We start from the raw sequence: 26,304 nt of genomic DNA on the forward strand, positions 1-26,304 counted from the left end.
TGATATTCGGGCGCATGGTAAACATCAGTACTCCAGTGCATTTCGCCGTCTGATTCGGAATAAATATGCTTTTGTACCCTTTCTTTAAAATGTAAAGTGGGGGTTCCGGCACGAATCTCCGCAATTACTTGTTCAGATTTTACATATTGATCATTTTGCACTAGAATCAAGCTTTTTGAGGGAATATTTACACTATATAGAATATCCTGACTCTGAATAGTTACATGCAAGTCTATATAACATAGAAAAGCAGGCTGTCCATGACGGGTACGCGTGGGGTGAACCAAATTCTCAGTGAATTGGATTTTTCCATTCGAAGGGGATCGTACAAGGTCAGCAGTACCCCCTGTGAATACTCCGCCAGTATGAAAAGTTCTTAATGTTAGTTGAGTACCTGGCTCCCCAATTGATTGACCCGCAATAATACCTACGGCTTCTCCCAATTCGACCAGATCACTATGAGTGGGACTCCGGCCATAACATAATTGACAGATCCAAGAAGTGCTCCGGCAAGTAAAGGGGGTTCTAATATATATTGGTTGTGCTAGAAATGGTTGTGCTCGAAAGGCAGTTATGAATCGATTGACTAATCCAATTCCAATATCTTGATTTCGAGCGGCAATGCATCGTGAACCGATATATATATCGTCTGCTAATACACGACCAATTAGTGTTTGGACAAAAAGTTTTTCCGTCATCCCATTTTGAGGACTCACAGAAATACCTCGGATAGTACCACAATCTCTTCTACGCACAATAATATGTTGAACTACTTCAACAAGTCTACGTGTAAGATATCCAGCATCTGCTGTTCGTACAGCAGTATCTACAACCCCTTTGCGAGCTCCATAGCAGGAAATTATATATTCTGTCAAAGAAAGTCCCTCGCGTAAATTGCTTTGAATAGGTAAATCAATCATTTGTCCTTGAGGGTCCGCCATTAATCCTCTCATACCTACTAATTGGTGTACCTGAGATGCATTTCCTCTGGCTCCTGAAAAAGACATTAGATAGACTGGATTAGAAGGATCCGTTATCCGAAAATTCGAATTCATTTCTTGTTTCAAATATTCACTTGTCGCATACCATATCTCAACGGATTGGCGTAATTTTTCTACCGCGTGTATCGCCCCATAATAATAGTGTTTCTCCAAAAGAAAACTCTGTTGTTCCGCGTCTTGGACTAACCATCCCTTAGAGGGTATTGTTAAAAGATCCTCGATTCCTAACGAAATGGATGTAGTAGTGGCTTGATGGAAGCCCAGAGTCTTTAGTTGATCCAGTATATGGGATGTATATCCCATTCCAAAATGATCTATTAATCTGCTAATAAGCCGTTTCATACCAGTTCCGTCTATCTCTTTATTATGAAAGACCAGATTGGCCCGTTCCGCCATACATAAGTACCCCCTTTTCGGCTGAGTAGGATTCGACAATTGCTGAGTAGGATTCGACAATGGGCTTGAGTCAGTGATTTGAAAATTTAATTAACTTCATTTCCTTAATCTCAATCTGAATTCGCGCGGCAAAAATGATGATACTAGGGAAATCGGAATGCCCCCCGAAAGGGGAGGGGCATCGCCGAATCTAACTTCCTGGTTTAGATAGTGTATGAATAGGCCTGACTAAATCCTTGTATGGCTTCCTCTAGTTCTCTATAAAAAGAAATATGACCAAGAGTGGTTCGAATGTATATAGAACGAATTTCTTTTTTTCTATTTCCCACTATTAGATAGTGGGCATAAATCTCATGATAAGTCCCCAAAGATTCATATTGAACTTCAATCGGAACTTCTCTTGACCCAATGACGCGTTGATCCAGTTTCCATCGTAGCCACAAGGGACTGTCTAAACTGATGAGTTTCTGTCTATAAGCTCCCAGTGCATCATAAGAACTAGAAAAGTGGGGTTCTTTATCTTTCATATTGTAATTAACTTTTTTAGTTGGATAGTTTACGCAACTATTATATCTATTTGCACAAATACCTCGGCGGTTTCCAATCGTTAATACATAAAGCCCGATAAGCATGTCTTGGGTTGGTACGCAAATAGGATCTCCGATAGCGGGAGATAAGAGATTCATATGAGAAAACATAAGTAAACGGGCTTCCGCCTGAGCTTCTAAGGATAAAGGTAGATGAACAGCCATTTGATCCCCATCAAAGTCTGCATTGAAACCCTTACACACTAATGGGTGTAAAGAAATAGTACGCCCCTCTACTAAAGTGGGTTGAAAAGCCTGTATGCCTAATCTATGCAGGGTAGGTGCTCTATTTAACAGTACAGGATGTCCTCGCATAACTTCTTGAAGTATTTCCCATACAATGGGTTCCTTTTCCCAAATTTTCCTTTTAGCAATCCTTACATTAGAAGTAGCGCGTTTCGTGATTAAATCGCGAATTACAAATAGCTGAAAAAGCTTTATTGCTATCTCTAGAGGTAATCCACATTGATGTAATGAAAGCGAAGGACCCACAACAATGACAGAACGCCCCGAGTAATCGACCCGTTTCCCAAGCAGAGTCTCGCGAAACCTTCCTTCTTTACCTTCAATTACATCTGAAAGTGATTTGTATACTTTATTGTGACCATCCCTCATCGGTTGCCCGCGGGACCCACTATCAAGAAGTGTATCCACGGCTTCTTGTACCAATTTTTCCTGGCACATTACTAAATCTGCTGGCGCTAATTCACTTCTTTTTAATAGATAGGCAAGGTTGTTGTTCCGACGGATAACTCTCTTATAAAGTTCATTAATGTCCGAAGTTACTACTTTATCTCCAGACCTATAAACAATGGGTCTCAATTCGGGAGGAAGAACCGGTAATAAGCACAAAACCATCCATTCTGGTTCTACATTTGTTTGAATAAAATGTTTCGCCAATTGCATGCGTCTAATCAAAAAAACTTTTCTTATTCGTCTTTTTCTATCTTCCCATTCATCTCCACTATACCCCTCGTCTTCTAATTCCTTCCATTCGACCAAGGAATTCTCTATAATAATTCGCAAATCCAAATCTGCTAATTGTTCTCTAATAGCACCTGCTCCTGTTGCAATTTCCCGATTTCGAAATGTTGCAAAGCCTGGGGTAGAAAAAAAGGGAGAAATGCTGTGGTTACAGGATGCAATTTCCTCTTCGAATAAACCTCGTAATCGTAAAAAAGTGGGTTTTTTAGTGCTGGGCCTAGCAAAAGAGAAATCGCCGTATACTAGGCCTTCCAACTTCTTAAGAGGTTTATCTAAAAGATTCGCGATATAACTAGGAAGACCTTTCAAATACCACACATGAGTCACGGGACATGCGAGTTTGATGTATCCCATTTGATATCTTCGTATCCGAGAATCCACAAATTCTACTCCGCATTTTTGGCAAAATCTTTCGTCTTCGTTCTCAGCTCCGCTCGCTCGAGAATTGCCACAAGCGCAAATTCCGCTTTTTATGGGTCCAAAGATTCTTTCGCAAAACAATCCATCTTTTTCTGGTTTATCGGTTTTATAATGAAAAGTAGAGGGCCTTGTGACTTCGCCAACGACTTCTCCATTAGGTAGGTTTTTGTTAGCCCAAGCCTTTATTTGTTGAGGGGAAACGAGTCCAATTTGAAGTTGTTGATGTTTATATTGGTCAATCATAAAATAGAAATAAGAAAAGAATTTATATTTATTCCGATCAAACTTCCTCCCTAGTAACCTGGAAGTTCTTCTCAGATACAAGGAAATGATTCAGTTCTAGAGCCAAAGATCGTAGTTCTCGAACGAGCACTCGAAAAGATTCTGGAGGATCCTCGTGATTAGGTATTCTTTTTCCCCAGATCGTAGCATTAAGTATTTCTTGGCGAGCTATAAGATGGTCAGACTTATAAGTAAGTATCTCTTGTAAAATATGAGCAACACCAAATCCTTCTAAAGCCCAAACTTCCATTTCTCCTACTCGTTGTCCCCCTTGCTTGGCTCTTCCTCTAACGGGTTGTTGTGTAACAAGTGAGTAGGGCCCAGTCGAACGCCCATGAATTTTCTCATCAACTTGATGAATTAATTTTAAGATATAGGACTTCCCTATTAGAACAGGTTGTTCGAAGGGGTCTCCTGTTCTTCCATCAAATATTCTGCTTTTTCCCGGGTACTCGGGTTCAAATACCCATGGATTTTTTGTTTCTTTACTGGCTTCATATAATTCTGAAAACACAAGTTTTCTTGAAGCCTCTTGCTCATATCTCTCATCAAAGGGTGCTATTCTATAATGTTTCTTTAGCAGATCCCCCGCTAATCCGAGCGAGCTTTCAAATATTTGTCCCACATTCATTCGGGAGGGTACTCCTAAGGGATTGAAGACCATATCAACAGGTGTTCCATCTTGCAAATAGGGCATATCTTGCCTAGGCAAAATTTTGGAAATGATTCCCTTATTCCCATGTCTTCCAGCTACTTTATCCCCAACTTTGATTTCACGTTTCTGTAAAATATATACACGAACCATTATGTCGAGGGGGTCCCTCTGGATCCATTTCACATCGATAACGCGCCCTCTTCCGCCTATAGGTAATTTGAGAGAAGTTTCTTTTGAAGTGGATACCTCAAGGCCAAATATGGCCCGTAGTAATCCAGCTTCCGCGATATACGACGATTCACTCGCTATCTGAGGCGTTAATTTACCTACTAAAATATCACTAGTTTCTACCCAGGATCCCAACCTAACCACTCCATTTCTGTCCAAATTGCGGAGTAAATGTGCTTCTAGATGTGGTATTTCTTTAGTTATTTTTTCAGCGGAGCCTTGGCTTGTCGTATCCGTCTGAATTTCATATTTCCGGATGTGAAAAGAGGTATAAATATCTTCATATACCAAACGTTCGCTAATTAGTACTGCGTCTTCAAAATTGTAACCTTCCCATGGCATATAAGCTACTAATACGTTTTTTCCTAAAGCAAGTTCCCCCCCAACTGTAGCAGCTCCCTCTGCTAAAATTTGTCCTTTTTTAATGGATTTACCCCGTGGAACCCGCGATTTTTGGTGCATACAATTATTTTTGTTAGAGCGACGGTGGTTAACTAAAGGAATACTTAGAGTCTTCCCACTACTTGATAAAAGGATCTTATGACTATCAGTAGAAAGGATCTTTCCCTCGCGTTCGGCTATAACGGAAACCCCCGAATCTAGAGCTGTTTGGCGTTCCAATCCAGTTCCAACAATGCACTTCTCGGACCGAGAAAGGGGAACTGCTTGGCGCTGCATATTAGAACTCATTAAAGCCCGATTCGCATCATTGTGCTCAATAAAAGGAATGAGAGAACCTCCAATAGAAAAATATTGGAAAGGAAAAATACTTCTAACATGAATCTGTTCCCATGCAATAGTCAGGAATTCTTGACGGTATCTAGCTGGAACAACCTGCTCTTCCTGAATACCTTGATTCAAGGACAAAGAATTTCCTGCTGCTATCATATAATATTCATCTCTATTTGGTGATAGATAAACTACCTGTCTTGATTTTTTTTTTTTTGCTTTCTCAGCAGATATTTCATAAAACGGGCTCTCTATGGATCCCCACAAGTGATTAATTCTCGCATGAATTGCTAAGGATCCAGTAAGTCCAACATTGATTCCTTCAGACGTGTCAATTGGACAAATACGCCCATAGTGACTCGGATGAATATCTCGGCTCCGAAAACTTGAAGTTCTCCCTGTCAACCCTCCAGGACCTAAACAGCTCACTTTTCGCCCATGAACAGTTTGTGTCAATGGATTCGTTTGATCAAAAACTTGAGATAACGGGTATGTGCCAAAAAAGGTCTCATAAGTAGTTATTAATAAAATCGAAGTTGAAGTTGGAGTTACCAAAGTTTGGGGAGTCGGTTTCGATTGACGTATGAATACTCTACGGATAGTTTTTTGAACTGCATGTTGTAAACGACCAAGAGCCAGTCCAAATTGATCTTGTAACAGATCCGCAACCGAACGAATACGTTTATTTTTCAAGTGATTCATATCGTCATCGTCAAGTATACCCGTTCCAAATTTCATTCCAATCAAATGATCTGTAGCGGCCAATACATCTCGTGGTAACAAGAATGTATTGTTCTGAGGTATATCAAGATTAAGCCTCCGATTCATATTTCGGCGACCAATCCTTCCTAATTCACATTTTTGCTGAAAAAATTTCTTTTGTAATTCCTCACATAAGGACTCCGAAAATACCAGGTCCCCACCTACACAAGCAAATTGTTGATAAAACTCCAAAATAGCTTTTTCTTTTGACTCAATCCTCTTCTTTTCCTTAGCATTCGGGAAAGACAAAAAAATTTCAGGGTAGGAAACATTATCTAGAATTTCTCTTAGATTCGAACCCATAGCTGATGATAGAACTAGAATAGATATCTTTTGTTTTCTACTCACGCGAGCCCATATCCTTTCTTTTTTATCAATTGCTAATTCTGATCTTCCTCCCCAATCTGATATTATAGTCCCGGTGTAGATAGAAATTCCCTTATGATCTAATTCCGAGCGGTAGTAAATACCAGGACTTAGCAATATTTGATTGATCACAATTCGGTATATTCCATTTATAATAAAGGTTCCTAAGGAATTCATTATAGGAATGTTTCCAATAGAAATGGTTTGCTTTTGCACATCGAAACCGAAAATTAATCTCGCGGATACATATAATTCGGAAGAATAGGTAAGTGATTCATACACAGCATCCCTTTCTTTTATCGAGGGTTCTAGCAATTGATATCCTTTCGCAAATAATTGAAATGCAATTTCGTGATCTGGATCTTTAATTGCTGGAAACTTGTTAAGTTCTTCTGCCAGGGCTTGATTAATGAACCTGCAAAATCCCTCGAATTGGATCTGACTAAATCCGGGTATTGTGGACATTCCCTCGTTTCCATTCCGGAGCATCTTAATCTTAAGTTTCCTGTTTATCAAAGAAAAATTCCATTATCAGCTCATTCTTCATCAATCCCTACGGATCGATCTAGCAATCATGGAATCTATATTCTGTTTACTGAATCACATGAAATTCTAGGGAACTCCACATACGTATTTCATATATGTATTTCATACATATGAATAGAGACCATTTTTACGAAAGTTCGAGTTTGCCAGGGGTACAAATGGAATGAAAATGAATTGATAAAACATTCCTAGAAAAAAATTATGCCAATTAGACTTTCATGATATTCTAATCAGATTGGATGGCAAAGATTTCTCATTTTATTTCCTTTCTATTAATGTAATAAAGCCATAATTTAATATAATAAATAGACTAGAAAGTTTGAGAAAGTTTGGCTTTACTTCGATTTAGAATAGCGCGCTTACTTTAAATTTCAAAAAAGAATTTGCGGGTTCTTTTTTATTTTGGAGTAGTAGAATTGCTATAAAATTTAGGATTTCCTTGTAGAATTATAAAATAAAGTAAGTCCTTTTTTTAAGTACATGCCAATCTAGTTATCTACCTCTCCACATAGCCATGCTTTTCTTTTATCGTAATTTCTTTCACTTGGACAGACCAAGATAGTCAGGTTATACTCTATATCAGAGCAAATTTCCTTTTTTTTTATTCAAGATATTTAATGCTTTGAAAAATGAAAGCACGATTCCCCATAGAGATATGTACATAAGGGGGATCTTTGGATAATAATGCTGTTCAGGCCTAGAGTTTATCTATACACGGATTAGGCATAAAGCCATAATAATTTTATTATGCCATTAAAAGAAAAGGACGGGGGAGATAATACCTATTTAAGTTTAAGAGTCGTTCACTACTGCAATTAAAAAAAGATAGAATTCTAGTTAATGGTTCCAATTTGTTCTGAATTTTTAAGCCTGTGACTATAAATCCACTTTTTCTCCTTTTTAATCTCAATAGAAAGAAACAGAAAGTTTTATTGTGTTAACAATGTATGTTTTAAGATAGAATCTATTGAAGAGAGTAATAGAAACTGGAGCAAAAAAAGCAGGAATCTTTTTTTTTTTTAGATTGGAAAAAAAGTAAGTAGAATTATATTCAAAATAAAAGGGTTTTTCGTAAGAAAACGTGGATGAATACTTCCTCTTTTCTCGATTTTCCCTCGGATTTTTTGGCGGCATGGCCAAGCGGTAAGGCAGGGGACTGCAAATCCTTTATCCCCAGTTCAAATCTGGGTGCCGCCTCATCAATAAAATACTTAAGTTTAATAAAATACTTAGGTTTTATAGTACTGATCGAACTCGATAAATTCGTACTCTGCATAAGTTCGGGGAAGAGAGTAACTAGGCCTGCTGATACTGGGTTTTGAGAATCCATACCATAGTTCTATCCTCAAACTAGGGTTTGTTTTGGGGGTAGTGGCCAAAATGGTTACCAATAGGGATATTGGTTCGATTTGAGAATTGAAAACGACGAGGCTAAGATCCCAAAAATCTTGGTATCCAAAGAAATGCCCCTAAGGGGCATTTCTTTTTTTTTCAATTTAAGATTGAAGAAGGGACTCCGTGAAGGAATACCAAGACTTCCTAATTATCATACATTATCATACATCTTATTTTACCTACATACACTAAAGTAAGGACTACTTATTCGAGGGATAATCAGATTAAATAGGCCGATCATAAATTAATTTATGATTTGTGTTGTGGATAAAGTCTCTTCATTCTTTCATAGAATGATAGAAAGCAGGGCTGTAGGCTTTAGGTCAAAAATAAACATGGGTAAGGTAGGTATAGTATCCAATAAATATTTATCTATCCATAATTTTATGGTATATTTGGGCGTCCTTTGCTTATAAAAATAAAAAAAGAGTAACAAACAAAAGGAATCAAAAATATTCCTATTTCCGCTTCTTCTATTCAGGACATCATTCCTGTACTATTTTTTAATGAAAAAAAAAGGGCTATGTATCGTATTTATACTTAATGCTCTCTAATTCTATCGGAATTCCTATAAGAATTTGTTAGGGGTAAATTCCTTGAACTGATTGATCCATAGCCTTAGGGGAGAGTCCCTTTTTGACTCTGTACCCTTGATTCCACTATGATTATTGATCAATAGTAGAATAATTCCTTCATAGAAATAGGAGACATAATTTAGATGGATATAGTAAGTCTCGCTTGGGCTGCTTTAATGGTAGTCTTTACATTCTCTCTTTCACTAGTAGTATGGGGGAGGAGTGGACTCTAGGGATACTACTAATTGATTGAGTAATCGAATTGTTGTATAAACTCTTTTCTTTAATTGATCATTTTGCATTAATCATTTTGTCAAACATTATTCTTTAATCTTTTTCTTTAGTTTCATTCCGATAATATAATAGAAAAACTCTAAAGTGTGGTAGAAAAAACTATATGTAGTTTTTTCTACCACACTTTAAGATTCCAACCAGATCCTTTCATTTAAGACTTGGATTTTTTTTATTTAATCCCTTTTTGGATGTCTTCAATGATTAATTAGAATTCCAATTAATCATTTTGGCTGACTGTTTTTACATAAATAATAAGTAAAAAAGCAGTAGGAATTAGAATGAACAGTGCAGTAGCAATAAATGCGAGAATATTGACTTCCATAACCTCTTTATTTTTTATTTTCACAATAACTCGGGATGTAATCCCATGGAGAGGAAAAAGGGGTATCCTGTAAATTCAAGGGTAGGGTTTGCATTCTGATAATACTGAATCAATTCAATATTATGAATATCGGATCTATCAAATCAATTCATAGTTGAGAGTGGAATAGTAATAGGAAGATCCTCTATCCATACTAAGACCAAAATGGTTTTTTTGATTGGGTTAGGAATTCCCTATTTTTTTAATCTTTTTCCACTTTTATTTTCTATACCTCTAATCCACGATCTTTCTTAATCTTATCTAATTCCCCCTCCTTTTTCTTATAGTTATACATACATAATTGTATGTATGTATTATATGACCAACTTTCTATGGGTCACATAGACATCCAAATAAGCAGTAGAACTGAGATGGGCAAAAGAGGTCTTAAATAAAAAGGAAATATGAATTTCTCCATTCATTGAACCCTAGTTCGGGACTGACGGGGCTCGAACCCGCAGCTTCCGCCTTGACAGGGCGGTGCTCTGACCAATTGAACTACAATCCCCGCGGGGTGTATGGCATACCTATTCTTAAATAGAACCATAAGAAGATTCGATTCGTCTGTCCTACTCTAAGAAATAGACGAATCATATACTACACACCCACATATTATCAGGTGGTTATAGTGAGAGTGACATAATCTAGTATGTCGTGATTTTTTCTCACTAAAAATGGATAATAATTCACCCTTCAATAAGAAAAACTATTTTGTTTGTAAGAAAGGAATGAGAGAGATATGGGTTAGAAATCCAATTTCTCCCTTTTTTCTTTATCTTTTATTTCTATAGATCAGAGATCTGACATTTTATTTTATGGAATGGAAGAAAATCAAAAGGATTTAGTTCATATTCACGAAGTCCTAAATTTTTGGGCCGAGCTGGATTTGAACCAGCGTAGACATATCGTCAACGAATTTACAGTCCGTCCCCATTAACCGCTCGGGCATCGACCCAGGAAGAATTTATTCTAGGATTTTTGATAATCTATGATTAATCTCCTTTCAAAATACTCCCTACCCCCAGGGGAAGTCGAATCCCCGCTGCCTCCTTGAAAGAGAGATGTCCTGAACCACTAGACGATAGGGGCATCACTAGACGATAAGGCCATATACAACCGCTCGTGATTATACTGTGATTATACTATAATCATAGTATGAGCAGTTTTTTGGAATTGTCAATATACTCGCAAAGTATAACTAGATCCAAAGCAAAGAGTTTTTCCTACTTTTCCGTTATGTTTTTTTTAGTTGATGGTTAGATTAATTCATGGACCATCCCCTACTTTTTAGGGAAATTTATTTAAATTAAAGGGTTATAGAATAAGAATGGATTATGAAATAGGAGGGATTCTATATCTATATTAGTATTAGTTCAGTACAGGTAGTTATTTGATTGATCTAAGATGAAAAAGAGTACAATTTCTTTTTTTTTTTTTTTTGCTTTATTTAGTGTTCAGACCCAAAATGAATGCATCCCGCACTAAGTCATAAAATTCTATAAAAAATGGAGAAAGTTTCAAAAACAAAGAAAAAAGTGAATGAATTTTAGTAGATAAAGTATTCTATCAGATTCGAACCGAGGACTTACGTCTTAGCACGGCATTACTCTACCACTAATTTTAAAAGCCCTTTATCGGATTTGAACCGATGACTTATGCCTTACCATGGCATTACTCTACCACTGAGTTAAAAGGGCTTTTTATTAAAAAAAAATTTAGCCATTTGATTTCCCATTATGGATCTACTGCATAATGTACATAATATATGTATACATAGAGATGTAGAGATTATATATCTATATATCGATATATAGAAGTTTAGTCATGACAAGGTTCAAAATCTTGAGAGCCCAAAATCTTGCTTATAACTTGCACAAATTGCACAAAACTCAAAACTAAAGTAGAGGTTTTTTTATTTTTATTTTATATAAATATTTTATTTTTATATAATAAAATACGTGAAGAAAGAGTGGACACAATAAAAAAACCATACCCTACATACCTAAATCTTCTTGGTTCAGGGTTTTCCGTTTCCGAAGACTAGTAAAATAAGCATATTCTGGAACCCTAAGAATTCCATGGTATATGGATATGCAAAATATAAGATTTCTAAGATTTCCGATCCTAACGGGAAAAGAAAGGGAATAGATACCCAATATGAGTCTTGGGGGGAACATTTGGTAATGGTCTTGATCTTCTATGCTCTTTTTTATGTGTTCTTAGTTCTATTTTGATTCTTTTAAACAAGAATCCAATAAACTAGAATTGAGTTAGTGGAAAAAAGGAGAGAGAGGAAAGTGATAAATGAAGAGAATCGACTAACCGGATACTTTTAGGATCTTCTTTACATCAGGTAAATCCGTCGGTCCTGTCTGTTTTTTCTTTAACTGATGACTCTTTGTTTCTTACTTCTATCAAGCTATAGACTTTCTCTACGGCTCGGACTTAATGATAAGCGGGGGGGGGGGAAACATCCTCCATAATTTTTTTGTTTAGAATTGAACAAAAAAGGAAAGGAAAAAAGGAATTTATAGGGACAGTGTTACCTCCTATATCCCCTGGTGTATGTATATTGGAGGAATAATAAAACTATTCAGTACAGCAGTCTCGCGCACTTACGTCCTCGCAAAGTAAATAATGATCATTGTAGTCGTAACCGTAGAATAGGATCCTAATTGAAATACATACATTTGATTCAGAAGCTATTGGCATGGTAAGAAAAGATGTAAGTATTTTATATACCAGAGGGGAGGGGCTATCTAAATCCTAAAGTAAAGGCCAGCGATCCAAGTAGAAATACCAACGGCTCAGTGTCATTAACCTTTGGATATGCTTGACAAAGGGTACTGTTTATATCATAATCTACATGTAGCGGGTATAGTTTAGTGGTAAAAGTGTGATTCGTTCTATTAATAACTGAATTTGAAATGATATACTTAAGGCATCCTTAAGTTTTTTCTATTCCGATGAAAACTTTAGTTCTTATAAAGGATTTAATCCTTTTCCTCTCAATAGCATATTGAGGAAGAATATACATTCTCGCGATTTGTATCCAAAGACTAATGGAAATTGCATCCAAAATACAAATTGGATTATGAGTACAGAGTCGCGAAGCATAATTTTGCATTGGATTTTAAGTATTCCAATTTTTAAAATATGAGTAAAGGATCTATGGCTGAAGATACAAAAAAGTTTATTTCCAATCGTAACTAAATCTTCTTTTGTTAAAAAAGGAATAAGGAAGCCAAATAGCTAAAAAACGATAGTTTTGGTTTACTAGAACCATCAGCATATTGTTCCAGCTCGGTGGAAACTCAATTCTTTTCCTCAGGATCCCTTGAATGAAATTAGGGAACGAAGATAAGTAGATTAGATGGATTTAGATAGAATTTCTATCTCCTATTCTATAAGGATCATCTAGAAAGCAGAGAGCTTTTGGTTCCATTCAAATAGAAAAGCTGACATAGATGTTAAGTGGTGGGAATATCCATAAAGGAGCCGAATGAAATAAAAATTTCATGTTCGGTTTTGAATTAGAGACGTTAAAAATAATAAATCAACGTCGACTATAACCCCTAGCCTTCCAAGCTAACGATGCGGGTTCGATTCCCGCTACCCGCTCCATTCTCTATAAAAGGAGTATTCCTTTTGTCTAGACATGGTAAAGGCCTGTATTCAACCTTTTTTGTCCACCAGTTTTTGGTACTCCAGAGCGGAGTAGAGCAGTTTGGTAGCTCACGAGGCTCATAACCTTGAGGTCACGGGTTCGATTCCCGTCTCCGCACTTAACTTAGCAGTCTATATAAAAATAAAAGGACTATTCTCTTTCTTTGGGCCAACTTTTATTCACGAGTTCCCGGCCCTAGAGGGCAAAATTGAGCAGTTTGCGAAGGCACTTACCTCCACAAGAAGAACATGCAGGACCCCTCCCGACCTTGCGGAAAAGAAAAATGAAATGAAAGTAAAGGCGCAGTCCTCCTCTTTAAAAGCAGTTTGCCAGTTGTTTGTCTTAGTGAATACCCGATTTGTTTGTCTTAGTAAATACCTGATTTAGGTAGCCCTTTCCGGCTCTGTAGCGCCCCCTTTTTTGAGTGGGATGCAAAAGAAGGGTAAGAATAGTAAGGGATACGGTACTAGACTAGCACCTAATTCTAATTAATACTTAATTTAATATAAGTAGTTAAACAGTCAACTAAACTAAACTTTTTATCATAGTACTTTACTAAATTAAGTGGGCGAGCGGCGGGAATCGAACCCGTATCTTCTCCTTGGCAAGGAGATGTTTTACCATTGAACTACGCTCGCTACGCTATATATTTTATAGCGTATATCCACTTGGGTCGACCGTCTATGTCTGGGTCGACCGTTTCGTTTCATTTTCTATTATATTAGAGTTTTCCTTATTTTTATTGTCTGTCAATGAATATTCTAATGGGACTGGAATTTCGTAATACTGAAAGAGAAGAACTAGCAATTCAGAATGCAAATTGCGTTTTAATTTTAATGCGTCTCACTATTCGAAATTTTTTTTTCAAGAAATGGCCTTTTTATTTATTTTGTATCGGGCTACTAAATACTAAACAAATTTAAGAAATGAGAGAATTTAGAATAGCTACGAGAAAGACTAGTCCAATCCATAATGATGTACCGGAAAATACAACGTTTTTATTATTTGACCAACCATCAGGAGAAGCAAATACAAGGGGTACACTAATTACTAAGACTGAGGAAGTCGCAATTAATGCAAAAACAGCTAATTGGAAAGCAATAGTCATATTTCTAATCCTCCAAACTACCATCAAATAAAGTTGACTACATATTTGATCCCTCACTTAACCAAAATTGTAAAAAAATACAAGAAGTAGGAGGGGTTTAATCATGAATCCATTGATTCTTCTCTTTAATTAAAACTTTTTTTTTTACTTAACCGCTTTTTTTATTTGCATATGGGGGTGAGGAGAGGGGATTTAGTCTTTATTTCACAAGCTGGTATAGCGGATCATGTATCTGTGTATACAGTATACAGAGATATGTCGAAAAGGGACTTGCATCTGAGATCTTTCTAGGGGTTAGTAGATCTTTTTATATGGCTATGTTCTACTTGTACGAGTAAAATAGGGATTAGGCTGTGGAGAGATGGCTGAGTGGTTGATAGCTCCGGTCTTGAAAACCGGTATAGTTCTAGGAACTATCGAGGGTTCGAATCCCTCTCTCTCCTTTTGCTTATTGAATATGCTTGTTTCTTGAATTTTTTATCTTTATTCTGTCCCTTATCTTTCTTTCATAAAAAGGAATGAATGGCTCGGCTAGATGGAATAACCGAGCCAGAACAGAAAAAAATAAAACATTAGAACAGGTATAAATAAGAAAATCTTAGTTAAGAGGATTCATGTAAAGAACAGGTTCCAAATCACGATCGATTCCCTTTTCAAAACCTGCTGCAGCAGCTCGGGCTCTTCCTGCATGCCACAAATGGCCCACAAAAAAGAAGAATCCTAGAACAAAATGAGAAGTTGATAACCAACTTCTAGGAGAGACATAATTAACTGCATTGATCTCGGTAGCTACGCCACCCACAGAATTTAAAGAGCCTAAAGGGGCGTGGGTCATATATTCTGCTGAACGTCGTTCTTGCCAAGGTTGTATATCTTTTTTCAACCTATTCAAGTCCAAACCATTGGGGCCCCTTAGAGGTTCTAACCATGGAGCGCGAAGGTCCCAAAAACGCATAGTTTCCCCTCCAAAGATAACCTCCCCAGTTGGGGAACGCATTAGATATTTACCTAAACCTGTGGGTCCTTGAGCAGATCCCACATTAGCTCCAAGACGCTGATCTCTAACTAGAAAAGTAAATGCCTGAGCTTGAGAAGCTTCTGGCCCGGTGGGTCCATAAAACTCACTCGGATAAGCCGTATTATTGAACCATACAAAACAACAAGCGATAAAACCAAAGACAGATAAAGCAGCTAAACTATAAGACAAGTAAGCTTCTCCAGACCATACAAATGCACGGCGAGCCCATGCAAAGGGTTTGGTTAAGATATGCCAAATTCCGCCAAATACACAAATGAAACCCAACCATACATGTCCACCAATTATATCTTCTAAATCATCCACACTAACAATCCACCCTTCTCCCCCAAAAGGAGATTTTAGTAAATAACCAAATATAACACTGGGGCTAAGAGTCAAATTGGTAATCTTTCTTACATCTCCCCCCCCAGGGGCCCAGGTATCATATACACCGCCAAAATAAAGAGCCTTAAGTACTAAAAGAAAAGAACCTAGACCTAACAAAATTAAGTGAATACCCAAAATTGTAGTCATTTTATTTCTATCTTTCCATACATAACCAAAAAATGGAAAAGATTCCTCAAGAGTCTCAGGGCCCAGAAGCGCGTGATAAATGCCACCGAAGCCTAAGACTGCGGAGGAAATTAGGTGAAGTACTCCAGATACAAAGTACGGAAAAGTATCTAGAACTTCTCCCCCTGGTCCTACTCCCCAACCTAGAGTAGCTAAGTGTGGAAGTAAAATTAAGCCTTGTTCATACATGGGCTTTTCTGGTACGAAATGAGCCACTTCAAATAGGTTCATTGCTCCGGCCCAGAATACGATTAATCCGGCATGAGCTACGTGAGCTCCAAGTAGCTTACCGGACAAATTGATAAGTCTGGCATTCCCAGCCCACCAAGCAAAGCCGGTGGTTTCTTGGTCACGACCAGCTAAAACGAAAGTTCCATTAAAGAGCGTTTCCACGTGGTAGAACCTCCTCAGGGAATATAAGATTTTCATGAGGCTGATCCTGAGCTGCCATCCACGCACGAATACCCTCGTTTAAAAGAATATTTTTGGTGTAGAAAGTCTCAAATTCAGGATCTTCCGCTGCACGGATTTCCTGGGAAACAAAGTCATAGGCACGTAAGTTCAGAGCCAGGCCTACTACGCCAATAGCACTCATCCATAAACCGGTGACGGGTACAAATAGCATAAAGAAATGTAACCAACGTTTATTGGAAAAAGCAACACCAAAGATTTGGGACCAAAAGCGGTTAGCCGTGACCATTGAATAAGTTTCTTCAGCTTGAGTTGGGTTAAAAGCGCGGAAGGTATTTGCACCATCACCGTCCTCAAATAGAGTGTTTTCTACGGTCGCTCCATGAATAGCGCATAGCAGAGCCGCGCCTAATACTCCGGCAACTCCCATCATATGAAATGGGTTCAACGTCCAATTATGAAATCCTTGGAAGAAAAGGATGAATCGAAATATTGCTGCTACGCCAAAACTCGGCGCAAAGAACCAACCAGATTGCCCCAGTGGATAAATAAGGAATACAGAAACAAAAACCGCGATTGGACCAGAGAATGAGATTGCATTATAAGGCCGCAATTGAACAGACCGAGCAAGTTCAAATTGGCGTAACATGAAACCTATTAGTGCAAAAGCCCCGTGGAGAGCTACAAACGTCCATAAACCGCCTAATTGACACCAACGAGTAAAATCTCCTTGTGCTTCCGGCCCCCATAGTAGCAACAAAGAGTGTGCTAAACTATTGGCAGGGGTAGAAACTGCTGCGGTTAAGAAATTACAACCTTCCAAATAGGAACTAGCCAATCCATGGGTATACCAAGAAGTTACAAAAGTTGTCCCTGTAAACCAACCCCCTAAAGCGAAATAAGCACAAGGAAAGAGCAATAGGCCAGACCATCCTACAAAAACGAAACGGTCCCTTCGTAACCAGTCATCCATAGTATCAAATAGATCATTTTCTTCTTTAGGAACTCTACCAAGGACTATAGTCATAGTGATCCTCCTATTCAATTACTTCAACCATTTCCGAGCACCTCACGTCACTTCCAAGGCATATGATAGTTTTATTATCTGTGGACGATTTGTTTCTCGTTCAATGCCCTTTTTCAATGGTCTCGAAGATATAAATTTTTTATTTTTATCTATGGAGGCACAACCGGGGTCGTGGTAAATCCATGAATTTTATTCGATTTGTTTTTCTTATACTCTAGAAATAAACATTTCAATTCAGCATTATTCCATGACTCCTATTTGAAATTTGAAAGCCTATCTTTTAAGGGAAAAATGAAAATAAAAGTAACCCCTATATTCTCATTCCCTCTCTATTTCATGGGTGGAAGAACAGAAAAGGAGGATTCTAAAAAAAAAAGGACTTTCGAAATCTATTTTTATGTGTAGCGGAAAGGAGTTGCGATTTCTTCTTATTCCTATAGAACATCTAGTAACAAGAATATAAAATCGTAAATAAAAAAAAATTCTTGTCTTGCGCGGTATAAGTCTAAGGAAATAAAAAAAAATTCGCTTATACAATTTGATCCACATCGAATTTATATATCAGAATAGCGGATAGAGGCATTATTCAAGGAGTCAGATCTACTTACTTTATGGTTCTTTCCAATTTTATGTTGGGTTTGATAAGAACCCTTTTTGCTTTCTTGATAAATAATTGACAATCGACAAAAAAGCGTTTTTTCTTTTTTTTATATATAACCTGCTTGTTTTATTATAACAAGTCTTATAGGGAAATGCCCGCTAAAGAGAAAATCTATCTGATTGTCTCTCGGCCGATATTGGTTTTTAGAAAGAAAAAACAAGAATTTTCTTATTTTTTTTATTAACATTAAGAAAAAAGAATAGAACTAAAATGGAATTGGCAATATAATTTTTATATACTTTTGAAAGAAAAAAAAAGGGTTTTTGCAATCCTTATTTCTTGTCTCTATCATATCACGTAAACCTTTTGATTTGGAACAGGGAGAGATGGCTGAGTGGACTAAAGCGGCGGATTGCTAATCCGTTGTACAATTTTATTGTACCGAGGGTTCGAATCCCTCTCTTTCCGCTCCCTCGGATCATTTTGGACTTTCAAATTGGAAGGAATTCTGACCCCCGGATTTGCTCATAGATAAATGTACGAACCAAATCCAATTTGTAAGAAAAAATGAAAAAAAAAATGGAATTTTTACTCCTCGCGCCCAGGATTCCGTCCTGGGTCATTAGATAAGAATCCAAAGATAAATAGGGAAACAAAAAATATTACTACTGTATAAACAAAAAGTTTGAGAGTAAGCATTACATAATCTCCAAGATTTTTTTTTAAGGAATAGATTACCAGTTTTTCCTTACCACATGGATCCACTACGATGAATTTTGTTTATTTTTTATTTTTATAGTTCAAAATGCAAAAATGAATTCTTGAAAAAAAATTGGAAGAATTCATTTATAATAAGCACTCTTATCAATATAAAAAATATTGTTAGGTATTGTGTAGGTACCTAAACCTGCTCAACGTAGGTGCAGAAGGGTAGAAAGGCTGATCAAAATTTATTGATGCAGCTATCCATTCAATGTAGAAGAATTTGCATTTTAGAGTTGAAGGTTCATAATATAAAAATATAAAAGTTCTCGCCTTTTACCCATTTTTTTTTTCATTTTTTGGAATGAAAACACCATTCAATTTGGTAGATAGGATAGAGTACTAAACATTTCATCGAAAACTTACAGCAGCTTGCCAAACAAAGGCTAATAGAAAAAAGAATAGAGGTATGACAGGCATAACATCCACGATGGGGTTGAAAATAGCATAAGCTTCGGGCAATTTGGCAAAGAAAAAACTAGTCGGATAAAGAACAGAATTAAAAAAGATACAGGTTAAACTAAGTATATTAGGCATAACAAGCATTTCATTCTTGTAGAGTAAATAATTGGATTTTGATTGAGTTATTTTTCTAAGGGAAAAAGGAGAAGGCAGATTCAAAATCTTTTTTCTTCGTACTTTCCCAAACACAAAATACCTCCTTGTATTCGCACTCTCGAATGTGAGTGGAATAAATTCGACTTTCATATAATATCTTAATAGAATTCCATGTAATGATCAATGCATTTTTTGATTCTATATTATCTGCATGTCTAGAATACTAGCAAGAGAATATTCCTCATTTTTTATATAATTGAAATGGGATTGACGAATAACAAATAAACATAATAGTGTTTATTAGTGTCGCATAAAACGAAATGGGGCGTGGCCAAGTGGTAAGGCAGCGGGTTTTGGTCCCGTTACTCGGAGGTTCGAATCCTTCCGTCCCAGATTGTTTCTGATAGTGCTCCGCAAAAGACAAAAGTTTATTAATTTATTAAAGAGAATAATGGTATCTTATGAACTCTTAGATTAGAGGCATTTCTAAGCATTCACTTTCTTTCTCAGAAAACATAATAAAGTCTTAAGTCCAGTCAAATCAAATTGAATATCTTTATTTTCATGAAAAAATTGTGTCTATCAGTCACATTTAGGATATGCTTCTACTATAAATCACTTAAATTCACTTAATCATATTTTTTCTTACTTTTTTTTGTATTCAAGGCGAAGAAGTACGGAAGTACGAGAATTCTCTAACTATCAAAAACTTTCAATGTTTTCATTGGAGTATTTTATGTTAGTTACTATAGTTCTTTTTTTTTCTTAAGGAAAGAAATATATTGCTAATCTAATTCTAAAGGAAAGAAATATATTGCTAATCTAATTCTAATATAGTAATTAAATTAATTAAACTTTTTTGAAGGTTGATAGTTTATTTATTGGGGAAGAGTGGATCCTTCTCTTCTCACTTCAAAATTGATGATCTCGAGCCGTCTGGTGGTTAATATTAATAATAAATAAGTCTTAAGCAAACCCGTTTAGTCGTCTTTTTCGAACTATGTTTCATTCATATGATATAATATGGGCTTAAATAAATAGGATCGGAGGCTTTCCCAATAAAAACTTACTTTCTTTTATCCATATTACTCCATATACAGCAAGTTTGAATTAGTATACACAAAACTAAACCAATGACTATTCACGATTCCATCCATATTGGATCAATTCTCTATACCACTTTGCACTGAAAAGAGGAATGTTTGTTATGGTAAAACTTCGTTTAAAACGATGTGGTAGAAAGCAACGTGCGACTTGAAGGACATGATCAATTGTGGATTTTGCTATCCATCATTTTCCATAGTAATGAAAATGCTCTTGGCTCGACATAGTCTGTTCTATTCCTCCCGAACCAAATTTGCGCTGGGTTGTTTGTTTTTAAGTAATTATAGTACACGATGGAGCTCGAGCTCGAATAGAATTTATTTTTATCAAGGGAAAGAATCTAGGGTTAGTGAAAACTAATAAATTAGGCCAACTTTGTCAGTCTATCCTTAATATAAAAATAGAAAGGTTAAAATAAGAAGAAAGTCCTCTTTTTGAAGATAGGGAAAACTCTTTCAATTAAAAGTATATCAGAATTAATCCGGCTTATTTGATTTCTATATAAGAGGGATATGCTTTATCGAAGGAAATAAGAAAAAGAGGGTATGTTGCTACTCTTTTGAAAGAAAAAAGAATAGAAATTCCCGAAGTAATGTCTAAACCCAAGGATTTCACAAATCAAAGATAAAGGATTCCAGAACAAGTAAACACAATTTTCAATTGTCTCAACAACAGAATTGGATCAGAATAAGGGATAAAAGTAAATTCGCTCGAAATGAGACAAAGAAAAGAGTTTAGAGACGACTCAAAAATTTTGGAAGGATTTAGTCTTTGAAGTCTGTCAGTCAAAATTAGCCAACTTGAGTCATGAGTATAAATGAAATTTGTTTTTTCTGTAAGGAAATTAATGCACGTCATAGTCTAATTTCTATTACTATAGACTATAGACAGAAATTCAAATCATTTTCTCGAGCCGTATGAGGAGAAAACCTCCTATACGTTTCTAGGGGGGGCGTTATTTATCTACCTCTATCCCAATAAGCTGTCTATCGAATCGTTGCAATTGATGTCCGATCTCGAAGAGAAGGAAGAGATCTTCGAAAAGTAGGTTTTTATGATCCGATAAAGAATCAAACTTGTTTAAATGTTCCAGCTATTCTCTATTTCCTTGAAAAGGGTGCTCAACCGACAAGAACTGTTTATGATATTTTAAGGAAGGCAGAATTCTTTAAAGAAAAAGAAAGAACTTTGAGTTTATTGAAGAACTAAATGAATAAATAAAGTAGAAGAAGATCACTAGTATTCCTCGTTCTCTAATTATTTAGACATAATTTACCTCCTTCTTAGTCCTATTTGGATTTATGTCGTGCCAATCCAATATAAGCCCCTATTTTATTTACTTTTTCTATCTAATTTGTTTTCTTACCATTGTATTTCCATTGACAAAGGTCTATTGAACAAATAGAATTTGTAGATAGATAGGTCTCTTTATCCTCCTACAAATTCTATTTGTTCAATAGACCTTACTGCATATTTATATTTTTCTGCCTACACTTCGCTCAAATGATAAGGGTGTTCCTCTTGCATGTATTTTCATACAAGATTTTTTTTATTAAAATAAAAATAGCTAAAAAAAGGAGCGTTTTGCCATCGTGGTTGGTTGGGGTCGTTCTTTTTTTAACCTTAATGGAATTTAACCGGACCTGTTCATTTTGGCATTTGAGTGTTTTTCATGGTCGATAAATTCTTTCTTTTGATGTCTTGCTAATTCAATGTTTTGACAGAAGCGGGCGGTGTAATTCCATTGATTTTTGGATTTCGATCGTATCTAAGATCTTTTTTTATCTGGGTTGCTAACTCAATGGTAGAGTACTCGGCTTTTAAGTGCGACTATGATCTTTTACACATTTGGATGGAGCAACAAATTCGTCCAGACTCTTGGTAGAGTCTAGAAGACCACGACTGATCCTCAAGGGTAATGAATGGAAAAAATAGCATGTCGTAAAAAAATCAATTTCTATTTTTTATGGAATAAAAATTACGATTTTCTGGGTCTAGTGAATAAATGGATAGAGCTTGGCTCCAATTCTGGTAAAATAAAAAGCAACGAGCTTAACTTCCAAATTGGAAAGATTCCCCGCTCTAATTAGACGTTAAAAATAGATTAGTGCCGGATGCGGGGAAAGGTTGGGTTTTCCCATGAGTGGACCCTTTTTTTTTCTTTATTTTTAGAAATCCTAATTATTATTAATTATGAATTGAATAAGGGATATTATGGATTGAATGTGTAAAAGAAGCAGTATATTGATAAAGAGGCTCTATTCCAAAGTCAAAAGAGCAATTGGCCTGCAAAAATAAAAAATTTGTTCTGTTCTCTTTTGTAATTTAGAACAAACATAAACTAATTGGGTAGAAAAGGAGCGGAAAAAGATCTGTGGATTAGACTACCTTTCTTTCCAGGGTTTGTATTCAAAAATACCCTGTTCTGACCATATTGCACTATGTATCATCATTTGATAAACCAAGAAATTCTTCTTCTCTATGATTCAAGTAGAAATACAAATGGAAAAATTCGAAGGGTATTCAGAAAAACACAAATCTCGTCAACAATACTTTGTCTACCCACTACTCTTTCAGGAGTATATTTATGCATTTGCCCATGATTATGGATTAAATGATTTCGAACCTGTGGAAATATTTAGTTGTAATAACAAGAAATTTAGTTCACTACTTGTGAAACGTTTAATTATTCGAATGTATCAGCAGAGTTTTTGGATGAACTCGGTTAATCATCCTAACCAGGATCGATTGTTGGATTACAAAATTGGTTTTTATTCTGAGTTTTATTCTCAGATTCTATCTGAGGGATTTGCGATCGTTGTAGAAACTCCATTCTCGCTACGAGAATTACCTTGCCCGAAAGAAAAAGAGATACCCAAGTTTCAGAATTTACACTCTATTCATTCAATATTTTCCTTTTTAGAAGACAAATTTGTGCATTTGGATTATTTATCACATATAGAAATACCCTATCCTATCCATTTGGAAATCTTGGTTCAACTCCTTCAATACCGTATCCAAGATGTTCCATCTTTGCATTTATTGCGATTCTTTCTCAACAATTATTCAAATTGGAATAGTTTTATTACTTCAATGAAATCTATTTTTCTTTTAAAAAAAGAAAATAAAAGACTATTTCGATTCCTATATAACTCTTATGTATCAGAATATGAATTTTTCTTGTTGTTTCTTCGTAAACAATCTTCTTGCTTACCATTAGCAGCTTCAGGAACTTTTTTGGAACGAATCCACTTTTCTAAGAAGATGGAACATTTTTGGATAATGTATCCTGGTTTTTTTAGGAAAACTATATGGTTTTTTATGGATCCTCTTATGCATTATGTTCGATATCAAGGAAAGGCCCTTTTTGCATCAAAAGGTACTCCTTTTTTGAACAAAAAATGGAAATGGTATCTTATCAATTTGTGGCAATATTGTTTCTCTTTTTGGACTCAGCCGCGAAGGATCCATCTAAACCAATTAGCAAACTCTTGCTTTGATTTTATGGGGTACCTTTCAAGTGTACCAAAAAGTCCTTTCTTAGTAAAGAATCAAATGCTGGATAATTCATTTCTAATAGATACTCTAATCCAAAAATTGGATACCATAGTTCCCGCTACTGCCCTCATAGGATACTTATCAAAAGCTCAATTTTGTACTGGATCGGGCCATCCTATTAGTAAACCCATTTGGACAGATTTATCAGATTGGGATATTCTTGATCGATTTGGTCGGATATGTAGAAATCTTTTTCATTATCATAGTGGATCTTCAAAAAAACGGACTTTGTATCGACTAAAGTATATACTTCGACTTTCATGCGCTAGAACTTTAGCTCGTAAACATAAAAGCACGGTACGAACTTTTATGCAACGATTAGGTTCGGCATTTTTAGAAGAATTTTTTACCGAAGAAGAGCTAGTGTTTTCTTTGATGTTCACCAAAACAACCCTTTGTTCTTTCCGTGGATCACACAGTGAGCGTATTTGGTATTTTGATATTATACGTATCAACGACCTGGTGAAGCCTCTTAATTAATCATTAAACAGAACTAATAAACAGAAAAGGGTTGATAAATGATCAAGATAAAACTTTCATATTTTGCATTCTGAAATGTTCTTTTTATTATAATAAATTATTATAATAAAGAGGAGGCGAATCCACTTACTAATTTACGAATAAAAAATAAAAAAAACTAAAAAATTAGTAGAACTTCCTCTTTGGAATAGAAATAGGCTATTTCTACATAGGGAAAGTCGTGTGCAATGAAAAATGCAAGCACGATTTGGGGAGGGGTTTTTCTCTATTGTAACAAGGACCAATTATCTACTCCATCCGACTAGTTCCGGGTTCGAGTCCCGGGCAACCCATATGGAAAATAAAAAAGACCAATCTTAGTTTTTAACTTGGACTCACTTCATTTACAAAATTTTTTGTTTGGTTAATTTAGCTATATGGATATCCAATCCTTGAGCTGATTTGGTTGACATTGGTATATAGTCTATGTTATACTGTTAAATAACAAGCCTTCTATTATCTATATTATTTATAGTTAATATGTGTGCTTGGGAGTCCTTGCAATTTGAATAAACCAAGATCTTACCATGACTGCAATTTTAGAGAGACGCGAAAGTACAAGCCTGTGGGGTCGCTTCTGCAACTGGATAACTAGCACTGAAAACCGTCTTTACATCGGATGGTTCGGTGTTTTGATGATCCCTACTTTATTGACCGCAACTTCTGTATTTATTATCGCCTTCATCGCTGCCCCTCCAGTAGATATTGATGGTATTCGTGAGCCTGTTTCTGGTTCTTTACTTTATGGAAACAATATTATCTCTGGTGCTATTATTCCTACTTCGGCGGCGATCGGATTGCACTTTTACCCAATTTGGGAAGCTGCATCTGTTGATGAGTGGTTATACAATGGTGGTCCTTATGAGCTAATTGTTCTACACTTCTTACTTGGTGTAGCTTGTTATATGGGTCGTGAGTGGGAACTTAGTTTCCGTTTGGGTATGCGTCCTTGGATTGCTGTTGCATACTCAGCTCCTGTTGCGGCTGCTACTGCTGTTTTCTTGATTTACCCTATTGGTCAAGGAAGCTTCTCTGATGGTATGCCTTTAGGAATATCTGGTACTTTCAACTTTATGATTGTATTCCAGGCAGAGCACAACATCCTTATGCATCCATTCCACATGTTAGGTGTAGCTGGTGTATTCGGCGGCTCCCTATTTAGTGCTATGCATGGTTCCTTGGTAACCTCTAGTTTGATCAGGGAAACTACTGAAAATGAATCTGCTAATGAGGGTTACAAATTTGGTCAAGAGGAAGAGACTTATAATATTGTGGCTGCTCATGGTTATTTTGGCCGATTAATCTTCCAATATGCTAGTTTCAACAACTCTCGTTCTTTACACTTCTTCTTGGCTGCTTGGCCTGTAGTAGGAATCTGGTTCACTGCTTTAGGTATTAGTACTATGGCTTTCAACCTAAATGGTTTCAATTTCAACCAATCTGTAGTTGATAGTCAAGGTCGCGTTATTAATACTTGGGCTGATATCATCAACCGAGCTAATCTTGGTATGGAAGTAATGCACGAACGTAATGCTCACAACTTCCCTCTAGACCTAGCTGCTCTTGAAGTTCCATCTCTTAATGGATAAGGTTTTTCTGCTAACATATAGGAATTTTTGAAGAAATAAAACAAAGAAATACCCAATATCTTGTTCTAGCAAGATATTGGGTATTTCTTTGTTTATTCATAATCTTTCTATTCTGAATTCAGTTAACGGCGAGATTTAGTATCCTTTCTTGCATTTTCATAACTCGTGAAATGCCGAGTAGGCACGAATTCCCCCAATTTGCGACCTACCATCGGATTTGTTATGTAA

The 26,304-nt window shown here is 36.2% G+C and overlaps 2 long non-coding RNA genes and 8 other non-coding genes across 10 annotated transcripts in view; 5 read left to right on the forward strand and 5 right to left on the reverse strand.

Moving 5' to 3' along the window:
• Positions 1-26,304, reverse strand: part of LOC139834386 (uncharacterized) — a 98,080-nt gene that overhangs the window by 66,766 nt on the left and 5,010 nt on the right. The window lies entirely within an intron of this gene.
• The window catches only part of LOC139834388 (uncharacterized), a 96,547-nt gene that overhangs the window by 57,083 nt on the left and 13,160 nt on the right, over positions 1-26,304 (forward strand). The gene's annotated exons all lie outside the window — the stretch shown is intronic.
• Positions 8,083-8,153, forward strand: TRNAC-GCA (transfer RNA cysteine (anticodon GCA)). Its single transcript has one exon. It is a non-coding gene; the product is annotated as a tRNA-Cys (tRNA).
• TRNAD-GUC (transfer RNA aspartic acid (anticodon GUC)) lies at positions 10,016-10,089 on the reverse strand. Its single transcript has one exon. It is a non-coding gene; the product is annotated as a tRNA-Asp (tRNA).
• TRNAY-GUA (transfer RNA tyrosine (anticodon GUA)) lies at positions 10,453-10,536 on the reverse strand. The gene has a single exon. It is a non-coding gene; the product is annotated as a tRNA-Tyr (tRNA).
• TRNAT-GGU (transfer RNA threonine (anticodon GGU)) lies at positions 11,207-11,278 on the reverse strand. The gene has a single exon. It is a non-coding gene; the product is annotated as a tRNA-Thr (tRNA).
• On the forward strand, positions 13,293-13,366 carry TRNAM-CAU (transfer RNA methionine (anticodon CAU)). The gene has a single exon. It is a non-coding gene; the product is annotated as a tRNA-Met (tRNA).
• Positions 13,816-13,886, reverse strand: TRNAG-GCC (transfer RNA glycine (anticodon GCC)). The gene has a single exon. It is a non-coding gene; the product is annotated as a tRNA-Gly (tRNA).
• Positions 14,712-14,799, forward strand: TRNAS-UGA (transfer RNA serine (anticodon UGA)). Its single transcript has one exon. It is a non-coding gene; the product is annotated as a tRNA-Ser (tRNA).
• TRNAS-GCU (transfer RNA serine (anticodon GCU)) lies at positions 18,367-18,454 on the forward strand. Its single transcript has one exon. It is a non-coding gene; the product is annotated as a tRNA-Ser (tRNA).

Source organism: Lolium perenne, unplaced genomic scaffold (genome assembly GCF_019359855.2).
Source record: "Lolium perenne isolate Kyuss_39 unplaced genomic scaffold, Kyuss_2.0 unplaced48, whole genome shotgun sequence".
NCBI classification, from domain to species: Eukaryota; Viridiplantae; Streptophyta; class Magnoliopsida; order Poales; family Poaceae; genus Lolium; species Lolium perenne.